We start from the raw sequence: 19,604 nt of genomic DNA, 5'->3' as shown, positions 1-19,604 counted from the left end.
GATTGTTATAAGAGCTGTAAGAGCTCCTAGTATAAATATTTTTTAAAAATCCTTAAGAATAATAGAAGTATACAAATCTAAAAAGAAAAGAAAGGAAAAGGTGCCTTTTGGGAAAAGGACAATGTCTTTAAAAGAAAATAGGCTACTTTTGTGGAAATCATTGTCCTTTATAGTCATCCTATGGGTAACCACTCTGAAGAAATAGAAACTGGATGAGAAAGATATCAGAAAATTGCAACAGTGAAAAAGGAAAGTGTCACCATAGAGCATTTTGGGGAAAAAATTCTGAACTGTTCATAGATTGTAATGACGGATGGAAGAAACTGATACCACGTCTATCACAAAAACAATCCTGTGCATCTAAGGATTTTAACAGGAATAGAAAGGCTGATTTGATGTGCAGAAATTATACATACTTTTCTAGTTACTGTTGGGAATTAAAAAATTGATTTCATTTTATTGTTCTTGTAAAGATACACAGCAAAACAAACTATTCAATAATTTCTGCATATACTGTTTTCACTCACTGCCAGGATGTTGATGCTAACACACGGTGATCCTATAGGACAGGGTAGAGCTGCTTCTGTGGGTTTCTAAGATTCTAATTCTTTATAGGAGTAGAAAGCCCCATCTGATAATTACATGTCTCACAGACTTAGAGTTACAATCACAACTGAACCAGGCAGGATGATCCTACTTCTGCCAAACCATTACCAAAAAGCCAAAATACAGGTACTTTCTTTGCAGGTTATTTTTTTAATGGAATTATTGCTCCAGGTACATAGAAAAATATTTAATTTCCACCTATTTTTTATTTTAGAGTAATAAATTACATTCATAAGGTTGCTGGGTACAGTGATTTTGACTAGAGAATTATGAGTCTTACAGACTCTATTTCAATTAATTTTAACTTGATAATTTTGCACATAAACAGTAATAAATTTCTGAAAATAATAGTAAATCAATATAGAAAATAGTAATTTATAGAATATAGTGAAGAAGGCTGTAGAGTCATGTGTGTCCCACATGTTAGCATTTAACATGATTTCAATTTAATGTTAGTGTCTAGTTTCTCGCAAATCCACTAAACTAACTCCTGTTTAGTTCACTGCTATATTTTTAGCCCTTAACTTAGAACTAAACACATGGTTTAACTTAGAACTAAACACATGGTTTTTAATGTGGTACTTAAAAAAAATCATTTTATTGGGGGCTCACACAATTCTTATCACAATCCATACACACATCCATTGGGTCAAGCACATATGTACATTTGTTGCCATCATCATTCTCAAAACATTTGCCTTCTACTTGAGCCCTGAATATTGGCTGCTCATTTTCCCCCTTCCTCCCCACTCTCCCCTACCTCAGGAACCCTTAATAATTCATAAATTATTAGTATTTTGTCATATGTTACACTGTCAGACGTCTCCTCCCGCCCTCTTCTCTGTTGTCCATCCCCTAGAGAGGAGGCTATATATAGATCCTTGTAATCAGTTCCCCCTTTCCACCCCATGTTTCCTCTACTCTCCAGATGTTGCCATTCTCACAGACGACGTGCTTTTTTGATGCAGGGTAGCAAAACTGAAATAAGGAAGAGCAAAATAAATTAAGAGAAAAAATAAAGTATCCCAGCTATGTCTTCATGGTTCTTGATCATAATCTAACTCTTGAAATGGTTGAGTGTCAACAGATTATATTTGCAACAATGACTCTGGGAATTCTTTCCATCCTCTTTTGTTGTTTCTTGTACCATTCAATAGCATTTTGTCTGTAGAGTTGGTATTAGTTTATCTATAGATTCCTACAGTACTACAACTCAAGGTTTGTTTCCCCCCAGTACTTTTTGGTTGAGATATGATGTGTGTTCTTTCATTTTGTTTTTCAATGCTTTACTTTGTCTTCTCAATCTGTCTTTTGAAATTTTCTATTCTACTCATTTATTTCATCTGTTTAAAATTTGCTTTAGTACTCTTTGTTTAAGATCATGTTTGAGATATCTTCTGAAATACACTTTATTATTTTTCCCATGCACAGTTTTTCAAGGGACATTTGCTTTCTTTGTGTATATTTTAAAAACTATGCCACAACTTATCTTCTGTCACCAGTATTTAGTATTTTGTGTGTTAAATCTCTAATTGCAATATTACCTAAATTTGAGAGGTATGCGCTCAAGGTTGTATTTTTGCTCTTACGGAGTTGTTTTAATTTTCTTCAGCTTCAACATGAAATTGCACATCCTCAATTGTCAGTTCCACAGTTGGTCACTGACCTTGTTCTTGCTGATGATATCAGGTTTCCCTGTCATCTCTTCCACTAGCTGCAGTCTGTTTTATTCTAGTGCATTCCATCTGGTGGGGTCCATTCGTCATTCCACTATTTGCATGTTTGAAAAGAGGTTTTTGCAATGGAGTCATTGATCGTTTAAAATGCTATTTAGTAATTTTTCAGCTCCATTTCTGTCATTCAGGCCATATGTTTTCAATTACGGGTGCTCCTTATTTGTTTATAACTTTAGCATTCCAATCACCCATAGTTCCAGTATTTCTGAATTGCATGCTTATCACTCTCTTGCAGTATTCAGAAATACTCTTGCAGTATTTCTGAATTGCATGCTTATCACAGACCAAAAAATTGGATTTAATTCCTCTCTTTGTTCCTCACTGGCTTTAGAGATTATTCCTTAAGTTTGAATAAGAATTGTAGCAACTGGTCTTATAGGCATATAGACATTTTCCTATCACAGACAACATTGCACTTCAAGATATATCTAGAAATGTTCTATTTGATGATATCTTGTACTTGTCATTCCTAGCAGAGTAAACAAGTGATTGTCCTATTCAAAATGACCACTACTAAACCATTTCTGCTCATTAACACCTATGATATTGATTTTTATGCATTCTATTTCATTTTCGGTGACTTCCATTTTTTTCCTATATTCAGACATTTTACCTTCCATGCTTTAATTACTAGTGAGTGTTTGCAACTGTTTCTTCTCATTTTGAGTAATGCCTCAACAGCTAATAAAACTCCTGAAAGCGTTATTCCATTCAAGTCATTTAGGGTGATGCTACAGTACTTTGAGGAGGCATTTTTCCTCAGTCATATTTCGGTTGCCTTTCAACCTAAGGTATTAATCTTCAGAACGACATCAAACAACACTCTGCTGTGATGTATAATTTTTTAGTGGTCAATATGTCAGAAGTTGACATCATGTTCTTGAGAGAAAGAGGTGCTGTCTCAGAAATCCTACATCGGGTCTTTATCCATTAGCATGGACTCAATTGCCGTGTTTTATTTGGTTTTATGTATGTTTCTGTATGCATATATGTATGTATCTCAGAACAAACTCAATAGATGTGGGTTTTCTTTTTTGGTTTATATGTGTATGTTGTTAATTGCTGCAGATGGACATTGGCCCTCCATTCAAGTACTTCCTCAATGCAAGAACACTTTGTTCTATTAAATTGGCATTCCATGATGCTCACCTTCCCAACATGATTATCATTTAAGACAAATGGATGCATAAGCAAATGTGGTGGAGAAAGCTGATGGTTCCTGGCTATCAAAAGATATAGCATCTGGGGTCTTAAAGGCCTGCAGGTAAATAAGCAACCATTTAGTTCAGAAGCATCAAAGCCCACATGGAAAAAGCACACCAGCTTGTGTGACCACATGTGTAGAAGGGACCAAGTATCAGACATAAAAGAACAAAATATCATACCAGTGTGTTCCCACCTTCCCAATATGATCACTTTACCTAACCCTTAATTGAATTTTTTTCTTATTGAGCTGTTATAGAATCTAATATTTTTAGTAACTAGTTCCTTCATTTGTGTGAAAATTAAAATATATTCTTACTGACACACAGGAAATTAGAATACGCACACTGAACTAAACTACAAGAAGGAAATATGGGAATATATATAAGACCAAGAAGGTATAAAATTAACATAAAATAACAGATTGACTTAAAATATGCCATTCCTTATCAATAATTATTAGAAATACATAGTAATGCTATTGATAGGAAGAAGTGAAGTCCTGATACTCATTAAGATATGTTTGAAGCTTGAGATGATTGCCCTGGCTAAGATGTGTCTGACCAATGGAGAAGAGTGTAGTATAATCAGACATGTTTCAGACGTATGTGACATATCTACAATAAGCACAAGTACAGAGGTGAACTGGATGTAACCCCAAAAGTGGTTGTAGAGAGGTAGCAATAAGAAATGACTTGTCCACTGACTATGGATTTTCTGTGTCAGAAAAAAAATTTTGGAAGTAGTTTGGACTGATGGAAACCAACAAGATAAATTGAAGGGAAAATGAAATTGATTCCATTTTCAATAATTCCATTCTATGTAGATAAACAATTAGTACCCATGGAATTGGGAAAATTTACTGAAAATGATCTACTTAATGTTATAAAAATAAGCTATCATTTGGTGGCTGCAGTGTTTTGACCCAATTTACGGTCTTCTCACTAGCCACACATCCATGCAAAATCTGGACAATGGAAAAGGAAGATACAGAAAGACTTATGCTATTTTCTTGTCCACTAAATGGACTGAATATTGACTACACTATGGACTGTTAAAAGGATGCACAAATCAGCTCAAAATTATCCTTATTTTATGTATTCTATATAAACACATTGGCAATATGTTAATTTTCACTTTATTTTATACAATCTTTGCAGCATGATAATTTTATATATGCTTAGTTTTAGATTATAATCCTGATAAACATACATATATCACTGTGGTTTCTACAACATAAATATATACAATGTAAATAAAAAAATTTACTCCCTTGTGTTAGTAAGTAGAAGAAATAATGTCTTTCATTATTGTTCCTGTGACATTTCAGCTTTAATATTTATTCTTCTTTGAAAATATTTATTTATTGCCTTTATAATAGCAAGGCAAGTAATTATGAATGCTTGAAATGATCCTTTCAGCTTATTAAGTGGTAATATTTCCAGGTTTGCAGTACCCCAGACACCTTTTCAATATAATACAATGATTAACAAAAGAACAATTGGTGGGATTAATGTGACAGGTTTTAATAATATGAGGTAACCAAAAAAAATCCAACAAATTGTAATTGAATATTCATTATGTAAAGCATACTGGATGAAATGCCACGGGTGTTATATGATAAACTTATCTTGACCATGCACCGAGGAGAGAGGACAATACTTTTCACTGAGTAAGATGATGTCACAAACATGCTGGATAATCTTTATCAGCAATGAAATAGAGAAAATATATAAAAAGAGAAAATCTGAAGACCTAAATATTTGAGTCAAGAAAAATCAGTGAGGATAGGATCCATTTGAGGAAATTAAGAGGAACAGCAAACTCTTGGTTGCTAAAGACATCACCCATGAGAAGGCCAGAACTCCCATAGCACAGAGCAGGTCCTTACTGGAAATTCAAGTCAAAACAGGTAGGAGGGAGCAATATATATTTCAGAGAAGAAGATTATGCTTTTGTGGGTGGTTAAAGTGGGTGAAGCAACCTAGTATTTGGGGGGGGGGGATGCTTAACAATACTCATTTGGAACCCAAGGAGAAACTATACCTGGTACTATGTTCCCATTTGGACTATTTTGGCCTAGTCGTACTAGCTCTTGGTGACCCAGGCCATGTGCTGCAGACTTCTGGGACTTTAGACTCTGCTGTTCATACCCCACATCTGTTCATACCCCAGAAGGATTCGATATGGAAACTATACTAAGCAAACTGGGATCTACCTCAAGCTAATTCACAGTAGATTTAAGGAACAGACGTACTCTCTTGGGCTTCAGGCTGAAAAGCCCTTTTGTGGGAAGAAGCAGATGAATGCTATCCCAAAGCTATACACATGGTGGTGCTCAGACTAGGGATTGGATCTTTTGCTTTATCTGTGCCAAAAGAATGGTGGCCCAGGACTACTATACACTTACTGTGCACTCCTTGCTATCTTGTGACATGTATTCTTCTGGTAGACATAATCTACCTTTGTGAGTGCTCTTGAAAGATTTGCCCTGTCACCAAACCCCAAATATTAATGTAAATAATGCTTATTCATGTAACCAGCTAGTATCTACAAGTCAACAGTTTACATATTGAGGCCTGAAAAGGCAACAAAAACTTGTATAATTTCCTTTTCTCAACAAGATTTGAAATTCAATACCATTGGCTAAATTACTGTCACTATCAATAGAATTACCTTATTTCCAGGTGGATGATTTATGGAATTCTCTGGGATAAAATGACAATGATGACCCTAAAGTGAACCAGAGATAGATAAATGGATTTTAGAATCACAATTGTAGCACAAATCTAAGAATAATTAGTTTTTATGACATGGTCCTACTCTATACTAGCCCTAAGGAAGCAATCCCTGAAGATGTAGGAACTATAGCAAAGTGTGGTGAAGGAACCAGATGACGTCCAGCTTTCCAGAAAGGGCAGCATCTGGGCTTTATGCCTGTCTTTAAGGAAACATCATTCTAAGTTAGGTGACAACAAAGTCGACACGGAAGAAGCACACCAGCCTGTGTGATCCACAGATAGTAAATAATAAAAGCCAAATCCAAAGGAAGCAATGGTATCAGAGCTTAAATTATGAACTCCTGGTTTGCAGAAGGCTGTGGGTGACAATGTAAGCCCCAAATCCACTTTCATCCACAGGGATGAAGCCTACAGGGAAGCCCCACTGATAGAGTCGATTGCGGCAGATGTAGCTGGATTTAAAGGTAACACATTACCATTTGATCTCTCTTTTGACCCTTTCTTGATTTTAAGCTGAATTCCAACCTTATCCTTCTATGTTAGTCTGGGTAGACTAGAGAAACAAATCCATAGAAACTCATATGTGTATAAGAGAGAGTTTTATAGAAAGGGTAATTGTACATTAAGAAAGCATCCCAATCCAGACCACTCCAAACCCATCCTATATTAGCCCACATGTCCCATAGCAATCTATAAAATCCTCTTCAGATTCATGAAACACATGCAATGACACCAAATGCAGGACAATCACAAGCAAGTGGAAAGAAAGTCTTTGCATCCAGTGGTGTTCTAAGTATCTCAGCGCTGGCAGGGGCCACTACGTGGCTTCTCTGGCTTCAGAGGTCTGGTTACATCAGGGTAGGTCCATGTGGCTTCTCCAGCTCAAAGCACTAGCATTGTTCCATGTGTCTTGTCAGCTGCAATGTCTTCCAGGGAGTGAACAGAGAGAGAGGTGAGGGGACGCGGGGGGGAGAGTCTCCTGCCTCTAAAGAGGAAATACCAAATTTCCCAGAATTCTCTGGATAAGCCTATCCAGCTTAGCAGCCCACTGGTCCTGGGCCCGTAGCGTGCATGTGTGGAATGTGCCCACACTCTCCGACTCCCCTCCTTCTCTCTGTCTCTGGACTCCGACTCCTTCTCTCAGTCTTGGGTGTGATCAAAAGAGTCACGAGCTTGCCTGTGCAGAGCCGACTGCTGCCTGAGGACCAAGTTAACAACAAATTAGGATTTTTTTAAAATAGTCCTGTGCTCAGTGCTAGTGCAAATGGTCAGTGCTCAAGGTAATGCAAATGGTCAGCGCTCAGAGGTAATGCAGACAGTCAGTGCTCAGTGGTAATGATAATTTTAAGTGCTCAGTGTGAATGCACATGGTCAGCGGTCAGGGTTAATGCAAATAGTCAGTGCTCACTGTTATCGCATGGGGGCCCCAAACTGGTAACCAGCTTAGGACCCCATGGGAACTTAATCCAGCTCTGCAGACAGCCAAGGAGTAGAAAACCCAATTTAATTGACAGTAAGTGCATTTATATTCTGATTGCTATTCAGTTGTGTATGATGTTGTATGTTGTGTCCTGTGTAAGCCCCGGTTCACATTGTTGTGATCTCTGACAGTGTGAATTCAGCCATATGCTAGTATGGCTGAAATCGCATTAGATTTGGAAGAAAAAAGGCATACGTGCCTTCTTTTTTTCTGCAGGGGAATCTGACTGCATGGGTCTTCTCACCCATGCGATCAGATCCCTGTGCGAATTCACAGATCACAGTGCAGTTCGCACAGGGTAGTATGAACTGGATAGGTTGTGGAGGAACCGGCTCTGTAATCGTGCCGGTTCCCGCACTGCACCAGTGTGAGCCTGAGGTAGAAACGGAGTTCCACCAATATGGGCACTGGTGAGGCTAAAATGCTGTGGACTGGCAAGGCTGCATTGATGGACATTGACCAGTCTGCATTAATGGGCAGTGCAGTCTATATGTCTCTGTGTGGGCAAAGTTGTTGCTGGTATATTGTTTTTGTAGCAGCATATATATATATATATATATTTGTGTGTGTGTGTTTTACTAATAGTAATTTGGAATCCCTAGGAAACAGTGATATCAAGAAAGAGAAAAAATTGACTCAGAGTGTAGGATATTCAGAGAACAGTGGAATTATGATTATTTTTTCATGCAGTACAAAGAAAGAGCTATGTGTTTGATATGCCAGAATATAGTGTCTGTGTTCAAAGAATACAATTTGCGTCGACACTATCAAACTCAACATAAAAAAATATGATTGTGTGGTCGGAGAAGTGAGAAAAGATGAAATATTAAAACTGAAAAATACATTGGCAACTCAGCAAAATACTTCTGTGAAACAGAACCAGCTAAATATTTCATCACTGCGAGCAAGTTTTCAAGTTGCCAAACTAATAGGGTACACTGGCAGACTGTTTGTGGAGGGAGAATTTGTTAAAGAATGCCTTCTTTCTGTTGCCAAAGAGATGTGTCCAGAGAGGGCCAATTTATTTAGTACAGTGAGTCTTTCAGGACTTACAATTACACGAAGGATTGAAGAAATGGGAGACAATTTGCACCAGCATTCACAAAACTCCACAAAAAAACTTTCCTATTTTTTCTTAGCACTTGATGAAAATAATGATGTTCATTACTAGTTTTTATTCGTGGGATGAATGACTATTTTGAAGTCACAGAAAAACTTGCTGCACTTCAAAGCATGAAAGGAACAATTAGAGGAGAGGGTATCTATGAAAAGATTTGCCAAACTGTCAATGGTTTGGAGTTGGACAGGGCTAAACTAGCCAGTGTGGCAACAACTGATGGTGCTCCTAGCATGGTGAGTTCTAAGGAAGGAATAGTTGCTCACATTAACCAAGAGATGGACAAACATAACCATTCTCATCCAATAGCCATACACTGCCTCCTCCACCAACGAGCGCTGTGTAGTAAATCACTGAAGTGGGACTCTGTTAGGAAAAGTGTGGTATCTTGTGTTAACTTCATTAGAGGTAATTCACTAAACCACAGGCAATTTCAGGACTTTCTGTTTGAGCTAAATGTTGCCTATGAAGGTGTTCTGTACCACACAGAAGTCCGTTGGCTGAGTTGAGGGAGAGTTCTGAAACATTTCACATTCTGTGACTTACTTCCACAGATTACAGCTTTTCTGCTGTCAAAAAACAAAGAAGTAGCAGAGCTCCATGATGCAGAATGGAAATGGCACCTTGCCTTCCTGACAGATGTAACAGAGTTAATCAACAGCTTCAATGTGCAACTTCAAGGAAAGGGGAAGCTCATCTGTGATAGGCAATCACACGTGAAAGCATTTGAAGTAAAATTAGGGCTCCTCGTCAAACAAGGGAAGGAGGAAGATTTCTGCATCTCCCCACAACTCAAATCTGTTAGCGGAAAAACCATTGGTTGCGTTCCCAAACAAAATATGTGTGGATTCAGTGGAAAAGTTGCAAAAGGAGTTCCCATTTAGATTTAAAGAGCTTCATCTCCTTGAACAGGACACACAGCTTTGCAATAACTCATTTTCTGTTGACATTGAAAATGTGGATACCATTTACCAAATGGAACTGACTGAACTGCAGAATTGTGACCTCTGAAAGAGGTATTCAAGTCAAGTCAAGCAGCCTTCCTAATATCTATGCATCTATGCATCCTCTGAGACATGTCCTCATCTCAGGAACCATGCACTCAAAATGGCAACCATCTTCGGCAACACTTAGTCTGTGAACAAACTTTTTCCAGATTGAAACATCTGAAATCTCCCACCAGATCTAGACTAACTGATGCACACTTACATTGCTTGTTACAACTAGCAGTGACAAATATGGATCCAGACATCGACCATCTCATTAGCAAAAAGCAGGCCATAATTCCCATTGAAATACTGATAAGTTTGTTAATTTAACTTTACTTCTTCTTGTTCTTCAGTTTAAATATTGTATTTGTTCCCGTTTTGGTTTTTTACTTCAAGATAAGATATGTGCAGTGTGCATAGGAATTTGTTCATAGTTTATTTTAAAGAAATTGTCCAGCCCTCCAACAGTCTGAGGGACAGTGAACTGGCCCCCTGTTTAAAAAGTTTGAGGACCCCTGCTTTAGACCATTGCCTTTCCCATACAATGTACATGCAACATGGAGAATTCTTTAAAATATAGATATTATATTAGTAGAATTTGGGTGGGCATGATATTTTGCTGCCTTTTTGTGCTCTAATGGAGCCAATACAATCAACATGATAGTGACAAGGCCACTTCTCACCATATGGGATACACATATTTTGGGGTTCATTCTTCAATAAACAGAACTTGGGTATTTATGAGTATATTTAACCAATCAGACATGGTGAGAGTAATCTTCTCTCATGAAAGAAGTCTTATTACACCCAGTATCACCTCTTTTTACAAAATTCCACTGAGAAAGCATTGGCATGCCTGAAAGATAAGGTTGATTGCTAATTAACAGTGAAATATTTTGCATAGAGTACAATAACTTACCATTTATTTTAGATACGCATTTCCTCACCCTCTGTCCATTTGGAAAGATCCTTCAACATGTCTCACCACATGTCTGTCAGATCGTCAGACTGTGGTAGCTTTATGTTACTATAATTCTGGAGGCTGCGTCACTGTATTTTAAATACCAGCAGGGTCACTCAAAGTGGGCAGGATTCAGCAGAGCTTCCAAACGAAGAACAAGCTATGAAGAAGGACAGGCTGTCCACTTCAGGGAAATTTGCCACTGGAAGTCCTATGAATAGGAGGGGAGCATGGCCAGATGATGAAAACCTCCAGTGTCATTTTCTGAATAGTGCTGGGAAATGAGCCCCTCAAGCTGGAAGGTACTCAAAATATCGATGACTAAATTATTGAATACAGCCTTCCTATTTAGAGTCAACCAGGACATGGATGGAGTAAAGCCAACTGGCCTTTTATTTGCTGATAGGATATGACTCAAAATAAAAAGAAATAGCTGTGTGTGTGTACATATAAATATGTACACACACAATCAGAACTTAGAATGTACAAAGTAATTAAGAAACATGGGAATTGTGAAAATTGAAATGGAATGCATAAAGATTGATATCATGATATCATAGACATTAATGAGCTGGAAAGGACTGATACTGGCCTTTTTGAATCAGACAATGATATATCTCAATATACCAGGAAAGACAGATTCAATAGCAATGGCCTCACATGCATCATCAAAAAGAAATCCTGAAATCCATCCTGAAGTACAGTGCTATCTGTGATCTATTATCTATCTGCTTACATGGAAATCCAGTTAATACAATAATTATTCAAATTTATGTACCAACCAATAATGCTTGAGATGAAAACATTGAATAATGTTACCAAGCTTTTCAGTCAAAATTGATTGCATTAAGCATGTAGTCAAGAGGTATTGATATTATTGGCAATTGGTACATAAAGGTTGAACAGTAGTAGGGAAATAGAACCTAGGAAATAGAAACGAAGCTAAAGCTCTTCAGCACTGTAATTGGAGGTTTGGATATATTTTTCAGTTCTTTCAGCTTGATATATGCTATTTTGATATTTATCTCAATTCATTTTCATATATCACTCTAATGACTTATTGTGTCTTCTCAAGTTGTCTTTTGAAATTTTCTTTTCAGCTTTTTTACTTCATCATTCATTCCATTTGCTTAGTTACTCTACATTCAAGAGCAAGTTTCACAGTCTCATCTGATAGCTACTTGATTATTTTTTCTATCTTTCATAATTTTGATATTCTTCATTGTATGGTGTTCTTGATGTCACCCAACAACTAATCTGCTCTTTGCTTATCAGTGTTCATTGAATTTAATCTGTTATTGAAATGGTCTCTAAACTTAGATGGGATGCACTTGAAGTCACATAGTGATTATTATGGATTTGTGTCAATTTTCTTCAACTTCTACCTGAACTTGATATATGAGCAATTGATAATCTGCTTCACAGTTGGTTCCTGACCTTGCTTTGGACAATCATATTGAACTTTCAATTGTCTCTTCCCACAAATATATTCAGTTTGATTCCTATTTACTCCATCTGATGAGTTGTATGTGTACAGTCACCATTTATGGGGTTTAAAAAGTGACTCATATCAAGCATTTCTCTTCTTGTAAAATTCATTTTTTTTCCTTGGAAAATTCTATCATGTGTTCTCCAGGTTTATAGCTATCAAGACTATATTTTTAAACTTCTAAGTCTTCTCTTTGTTTATATCTTAACTGTATGTTTGAGAAATTTTCGATTTTATCTTCATCAGATTTAGTGACTGATGTTCACATTTGAATAATAGTGGTATTATCTACTTTGTTCTGGCGTATATGGATATATGATTCCATCGCATACAGCATAGTTCTTCAGGACATAACTTTAAGTATTCTTTCTTATAATGAATATGTAATATATTCCTGAATTTTTTCATTCTTAGCATAATAAACTATAACACTGTTCAAATAAAAATGGTCAGCATCAGTCAATTTTATTTCATTTAGCCATAGGAAGTCAATCTTCATACATTCCATATCATAATAGAAAAGTACGTCTAGATTCATAATTAGACCATTCCAAGTTCTGATTATTAACGGATGTTTCCACCTGTTTCTTTTAATTTTGAGTTATTACCCTTCAGGAAATCAAGGTGTCTAAATTTTCTCTATTTATGTCATTCAGGTTGACTCTATTTTTACAAGGCAGCTCTTCATCATTCATATTTTGAGTGCCTTCGAACCTGACAGCTCACTCTTCCAGTGCTATGTCAGATACTGTTCTACTGCCATTCAGAAGGTTTCCAGTGATTAATAGCTTCTTTCCAATATCTTCTGAGTCTAGAAGCTTCACTGAAACCTGTTTGGTTAACCCTGCAGTTATTTGGAATAATTGTTTTCACAGTGTCAAGCATCATAGTAACCCACAAACCTCAACAATATAAAAGACTTGCAGATCAGTGAAACAAAGCAAGACTACACTTCCTAAATATTTGCCACATTGTGAAATAATTCAATGGTTGTTAATGAATTACACACCTATTGTGAATTCTTGAATAACTAATGTGCTAGGTTTCTTTGCTTTTGCACCAATTTAAAACTTATTCCAACTTCCAACTACATCAATGCTTGGAAAGACTGTTTATTTATGACCAAAGACTTAAGACAAAGCTCTTCAAGAAAAAACATTAGTTTCACACCATAGACATCCAATCTTGAAGCAATTTTAATAGACTTAGCTCACAACCTAACCTTTTAAATTTGTCAAAAATCTTAAGGCATCAGGAATAAAATTAAATGTTTCAAATTTACTTTAACTTTAAAGAAAATAATAGTGGTTATAATTCATATAAAAGTTTATCCTGTAAAGCAGATAAATTCATATTTTATCCAAAGGATAAAACATAGTTTAATGCGGGTACACTTCAGGATTATGGCATAGAGAATGGTCGCTTTCACTGGAAAACAAACAACAAACACAAATCAGAACTCGCTGGTTTAGGGAGGAAATATAAGACAGTAAATGTCCTATGTCAAAAATAATACATAACCAAAAAGAATGATCTAAGAGGTGGTTTATGTTCCTTTCTGGTTCTTCCTACATGAGAGACTTGGCAAAGTATTGGCTGTAAACCTGACAAGAAGACTGGATATACAGAGATTATAGCTCAGCCTAGCAAAGGAGCAAGATAGAATGTGCTTCAACTTTAGAACATGAAGATGCAAAAAAAAATAAAAAACAAATAAGCACACAAAAACATGAAGATGAGGACAGTAATGGGGTTTTAATATATGTCCAAATGGATGATAAGCATTTGACAATGCATTCAACATTAGTCATCAGAGAAATGCAAAAGGCATTCAATAAATTCTACTTCATACTTACCACAAAGGTTTAATAAAAAGGAAAATATAAAATGTTGAACACTAATATGCTTATACATCAGTAGCAGAAGTGAAAACTTACACACTCACTTTAGAAAATTATTTGATTAAACTCGTGTATGTACACATAAATTGGCCCAGCAATTCTTTTCTCAGGTAAATCCTCAACAGAAATCTGTACATGTTTATTAAAAAATTCTGTCCAATGATATTTGTTATAATGAAAACCCACTGACATCAAGCTGATTCTGACTCCTGGCAAGAGTAAATCTATAAAGGAACAGACAGTTCCACTTTTCTCTCCTGAAGCAGATGCTGAGTCTAAACTTGTGGCTAGCAGCCCAGCACTTAAGCCATAGCATCACAAGGCACCAAGAGCGCTTCTCTACTACTTAGGCACTCTTCGTGTCACTTTTACCTTTTAGATGTTGGTAATTGAATATTCCTATGATAAATATGAGTATGATAGGCATTTATGTATTTAAATGTTATATTAATATAGTAAATATCATTATAGCAACATTAAATTACTAATACTCCTTAAATGCAAATAAACCAACTAGTTATAATGACTTGAATGTTAAATAAATTTTAATATAATCTCATGTATTTTCAATAACTATACTACATAAAGAGACTTTTAAAAGTCCATCTTTAAAAAAATAAAAATTCATCTTTTCATTCATAATTTACATAAACTTTTCTAGACCCCTCTGATAGTAATTAGAATATATCAATAAATGTCACAAACAAAACCAAAAGGTCCAAACACAAGAGAACCATACACATGGCACAATTTTATTTATATAAACATAAAACTGGAGAAATAATCTAGAATGTTAGAAATTGGGGTAAGAATTCTGTGGTGGCTGGAATTAGAGAGAATTTTGGAGATTATTTTTGAGATTAGGTAAAACAATGGTTTGGGGTTTGTATACTTGTTTTAGTTCTGTTTTCAATTTGTTTAATTTAGGTGTGTTTAGTTTATGGAAATATATGTGAAAGTGTACTTAATAATATTATACATTGATTAACATATCTTGATAAGAATTTTTAAAATAAGTGTAATAAGTACATTGGCTGAATTTAATAATAGAACACTCTATTTGAATTTTTTACCTATTTGTGCAAATTTAAAATTTGTTTAACTGTTCTCTTTAGCTAGCTGTGGCCCTTAACTATCAAGAAAACTCATTTTACTTCACTGGGCCTCAGATTTCATCCTATAAAATAATTATCTTATACTCTCTTATTTTTCAGATACCTTCATATTTAAATTTTTACATTCATGGATTAAAGTGTTGAATTTGGAAGAAAAATTACATTTACATATTTAATGAGGACAAGATGTCCAAATGTGAAAATCAAAATTATCCATATTATGTCACAGTAATTGAAATATTATAATTATGAATATTATTAAATTGTCAATGAATAATAATTCTAGTATTATATTTTATTAATTTTGACACATTCATTGCATGTTTAAAGACCAATTTATATCCTTATCTAAAATAAATAATGATCCTATTACTTATTTGATAATATAGACAAATCACTTCTTGATAATATTAAAACTCAGAAAATACTTTATTTCTAATAATACATATTATTTTATAAGAATACATCTTGGAAATATTTCGAAGCACAGGAAAGTACCAATTATAGATTATTTTCAAAGATCTCAAAGAATCATCATTAGATAAAGGTACAGTATGCATATGTAAATATATTTTTATGTGAGGATGGGGAAATAGATCTATGTGCACATATGTATAAGCTTAGTATTAAGGTAGCAGATGAACATTGGGACTCCACTCAAGTACTCCCTCAATGCAAGAATACTTTGTTCTATTAAACTGGCATTCCATGATGCTCCGCTTACCCACCAAAATCATTGAAAACAAAGCAGATGCATAAGCAAATGTGGTGAAGAAAGATGATGGAGCTTGGGTTTCAAAAGATATAGCATCTAAGGTCTTAAAGACTTTAAGGTAAAGAAGCAGCCATCTAGCTCAAAAGCAACAAAGCCCACATGGAAAAAGCACACTAGCCTGTGTGATACCGAGTTGCCGAAGGGATCGGGTATCAGGCATCAAAGAATAAAAAATCATATCACTGTGTGCTCACCTGCCAGATTGGATTGCTGAAGACAAATGGGGGAATAAGCAAATATGGTGAAGAAAGCTGATGGTGCCTGGCTATCAAAAGATATAGCATCTAGGGTCTTAAAGACTTGAAGGTAAACAAGCAGCCATCTAGCTCAAAAGCAACAAAACCTACATGGAAGAAGCACACCAGCTTGTGTTATCACTAGGGATCAGGTATTAGGCATCACTGAAAAAAAATCATATCATTGTGAATGAGGGGAAGGGCAGAGTTGGGACACAAAGCCCATCTGGACATCCCCTTACAGAAGGTCACAGGGTGGAGATAAGCCAGTCAGGGTGCTGTGTAGCAATGATGAAACCTACAACTTTCCTCTAGTTCCTAAATGTTTCCTCACCCCGCACTATCATGACTGCAATTATAATTTACAAATCTGGCTAAACTAGAGGACTACACCAGTACTGATAGGAACTGGAAAAACCATGAATCCAGGGCAAATGATCCCTTCAGGACTAGTGGTGAGAGTGGCGATACTGGGAGGATCGAGGGAGGGTGGGTTGGAAAGCGGGAACTAATGACAGAGATCTACATTTAACCTCCTCCCTGGAGGACGGACAACAGAAAAGTGGGTGATGTTGGACAGTGTAAGATATGACAAAATAATAATTTATAAATTATCAAGGGTTCATGAGGGAGGGGGTAATGGGGAAGGAGGGGTAAAACGAGGAGCTGATGCCAGGGGCTTACATGGAGAGCAAATGTTTTGATAATGATGAGGGCAATGAATGTACAAATGTGCTTTACACAATTGATGTATGTTGGGTTGTGATAAGAGTTGTACGAGCCCCCAATAAAATGATTTAAAAAAACTCTACTCTGAGAAAAGAAAAAAAAAGGTACCATAAAGTTACAGAGCTTTTAATATTATCCAAAGACTCTCACTGAAACAGTTTGGGGCAACTCTAATTTAAACAATGGCTCCTTATAATTTAAACAATCTAAAATTTTAAAGACAGTTTGTCATAGACATAGGGAGTCAGAATATTCAATCATATCTGTAAGACAATAAATCATAAAGAAATCATCCCAGATATGGAAGTAAATGTAAGGGACTTTTAGGGTATGCATGCCAAGTATGGGTGTACATTGAAAAGAAATAAGATATTATGAGTTACAGACGGTTACTATGGCCCATCTAGGCAAAATCGCTTATGTGATACATTATAAAGCTGGACTTCATGCACCTGCGACTCGCATCTCACTTTGGAGGGCATTCTCTACTAATGAATGGAGCGGGAGTAATTGTTGTTCTAGGTGCCATCGAGTCAGTGCTGACTCCCAGCAATCCAACCACAGCGGAACGAAACCCTGCCTGTTCTGTGCCCTCCTCTCCACTGTCCCTGTGCGTAAGCCCATTGCTGCAGCCACTTGTCAATCTATCTCACTGAGAGCTGCCTTCTCATTCACTGCCCCCTCTACTTTGCCAAGCATAATGTCCTTGTCCAGGGACTAGTCTCGTCTGACAACATGCCCAAAGCACATGAGATAGAGTCTCACCTTCCTTCGCTCTAAGGAGCACTCTGGCACTCTTCTTCAAGGCAGATGTGTTCATCATTTCAACAGGTGTGATACTTTCAGCAGTCTTCCCAGCAGGACAGTTCCCATGCGACCATTCTTCTTAGGTCATTCATATTCAATGCCCAGCTTCAACATGTATATGGGCCAATTGAAAACGCCAGGGTTTGGGTCAGGAGCACCTGGTCTCTCAAAGTAAAATGTTTGCTTTTCAATATGCTAAAGAGGTCTCATGCAGCAGATTTACACAATCCAAAACATTGCTTGATCTCTTGTCTGCTACGGCCATAAGCACTAATTATGGGCCCTGGTAAAACAAAGATCCTTGACCACTTCAATCTTTTCTCCATATATCATGAAGTTACATAATGGTCCAGTTGTGAGGATTTTGGTTTATTTTACATAGGGTTGTAATGTACGTTAAAGGTAGCAACCTTTGATTTTCATCAGTAGATTCTTCAAATCCTCATATTTAGCAAGTAAGTATATGTCATCTGCATATTGCAGTTTATTAATAAGCCTTCTTCCAGTTCTGACATCTATAAGATCCTACTTTAAAACCAGATATGAACCAGGTCACCTCTTTGTTCTCCTTGGATATATAATGGATCCGATACACAATTCCAAACATTCATTGCCTCACTTGGAAAATTAGGCATCCTATTTCCTGATTGAGCCTTGGTGTAAACAAAAGTGCCTTCTGTGAATTTTGGACAATTTGGGCTTCTGACCCTAGACCATGTATTTGGCTCACTCCCGGCTGACCTTCGGATTTTGGACTGAACAGCACCTGTCTCTACTCCCTCAAAGTTTTGTGAGTTTCTGTGGGACATTCCTGTGATTTGCAGAAGCCAGGAATGGAGATGGGGTTAGGGGGGAAATGGAGCCAAAGTAATATCCTGAAAGATTTGGTTACCTGGGACATCTTCAATCTCCAATGCCTAGAAGCCAGAATGGTAGTAATTGTTTTAAAAAATAAGTAGTTACTACAATTATGCATCGTGAATTGTCTCATATATTGCACAGAAAATCTTAAAATGAGATAGCTCTATTGAGCCTCTTTCTTTCTGTGATCATACACTGATATTTAACATAGAGAAGTATTTTGAAAATAATACAGTCACAACAAGATAGCACCAGGGAAAGCTTAATTGAAGTCACCTTAAACAGTAATTGCTGATATAGCTACTCTAGTTACAGGATTTTTTTTTTTTTTGGCATACAGGTGATGTGGGATCTATCAAGATCACTCTGTTTGAAGATTTGATATTGAGTAGAAAGAGATAATGTGAACTAGAAATATGATGATGATCTTTCTGTTTCTCAATGCAAGCTGAGTTTTAAACGCTTTACACCTCCTTTCCTGGACATGCAGTAACCTTTTCAAACTTGATGACAAACAGCCTCACAGTTGGGCAATGATGGTGCCATTTGGAAAATGCCAAAACATTTAAAAAGCAAAACTTATTTCATTCTATGTAAAATCCTGACTTTTATCCTGACCTCCTAATTTCAGTTTACACTTCCCATGCTAAAGCAGTCTTTTAAAAAGGTAGAAGAGAAATAGAAACACGTGTGATGTGTATAAATATAGATGGTGAGTATAAATATGAATATATTTAGCTATACAATTTTAAATGTGTCTTGTTGCCATTGTGGGCTAGGTGTTGGGCTGTCAAATACAAGGTTAGTGGTTCAAAAGCACCAGTTACTGTCTTGGAGAAAGAAGAGGCTGTTTGCTCC

The sequence above is a fragment of the Tenrec ecaudatus genome, chromosome 2 (genome assembly GCF_050624435.1).
Source record: "Tenrec ecaudatus isolate mTenEca1 chromosome 2, mTenEca1.hap1, whole genome shotgun sequence".
Classification (NCBI taxonomy): domain Eukaryota; kingdom Metazoa; phylum Chordata; class Mammalia; order Afrosoricida; family Tenrecidae; genus Tenrec; species Tenrec ecaudatus.
The sequence above is the reverse complement of the archived record's forward strand: the minus strand, read 5'-3'. Positions refer to the sequence as shown.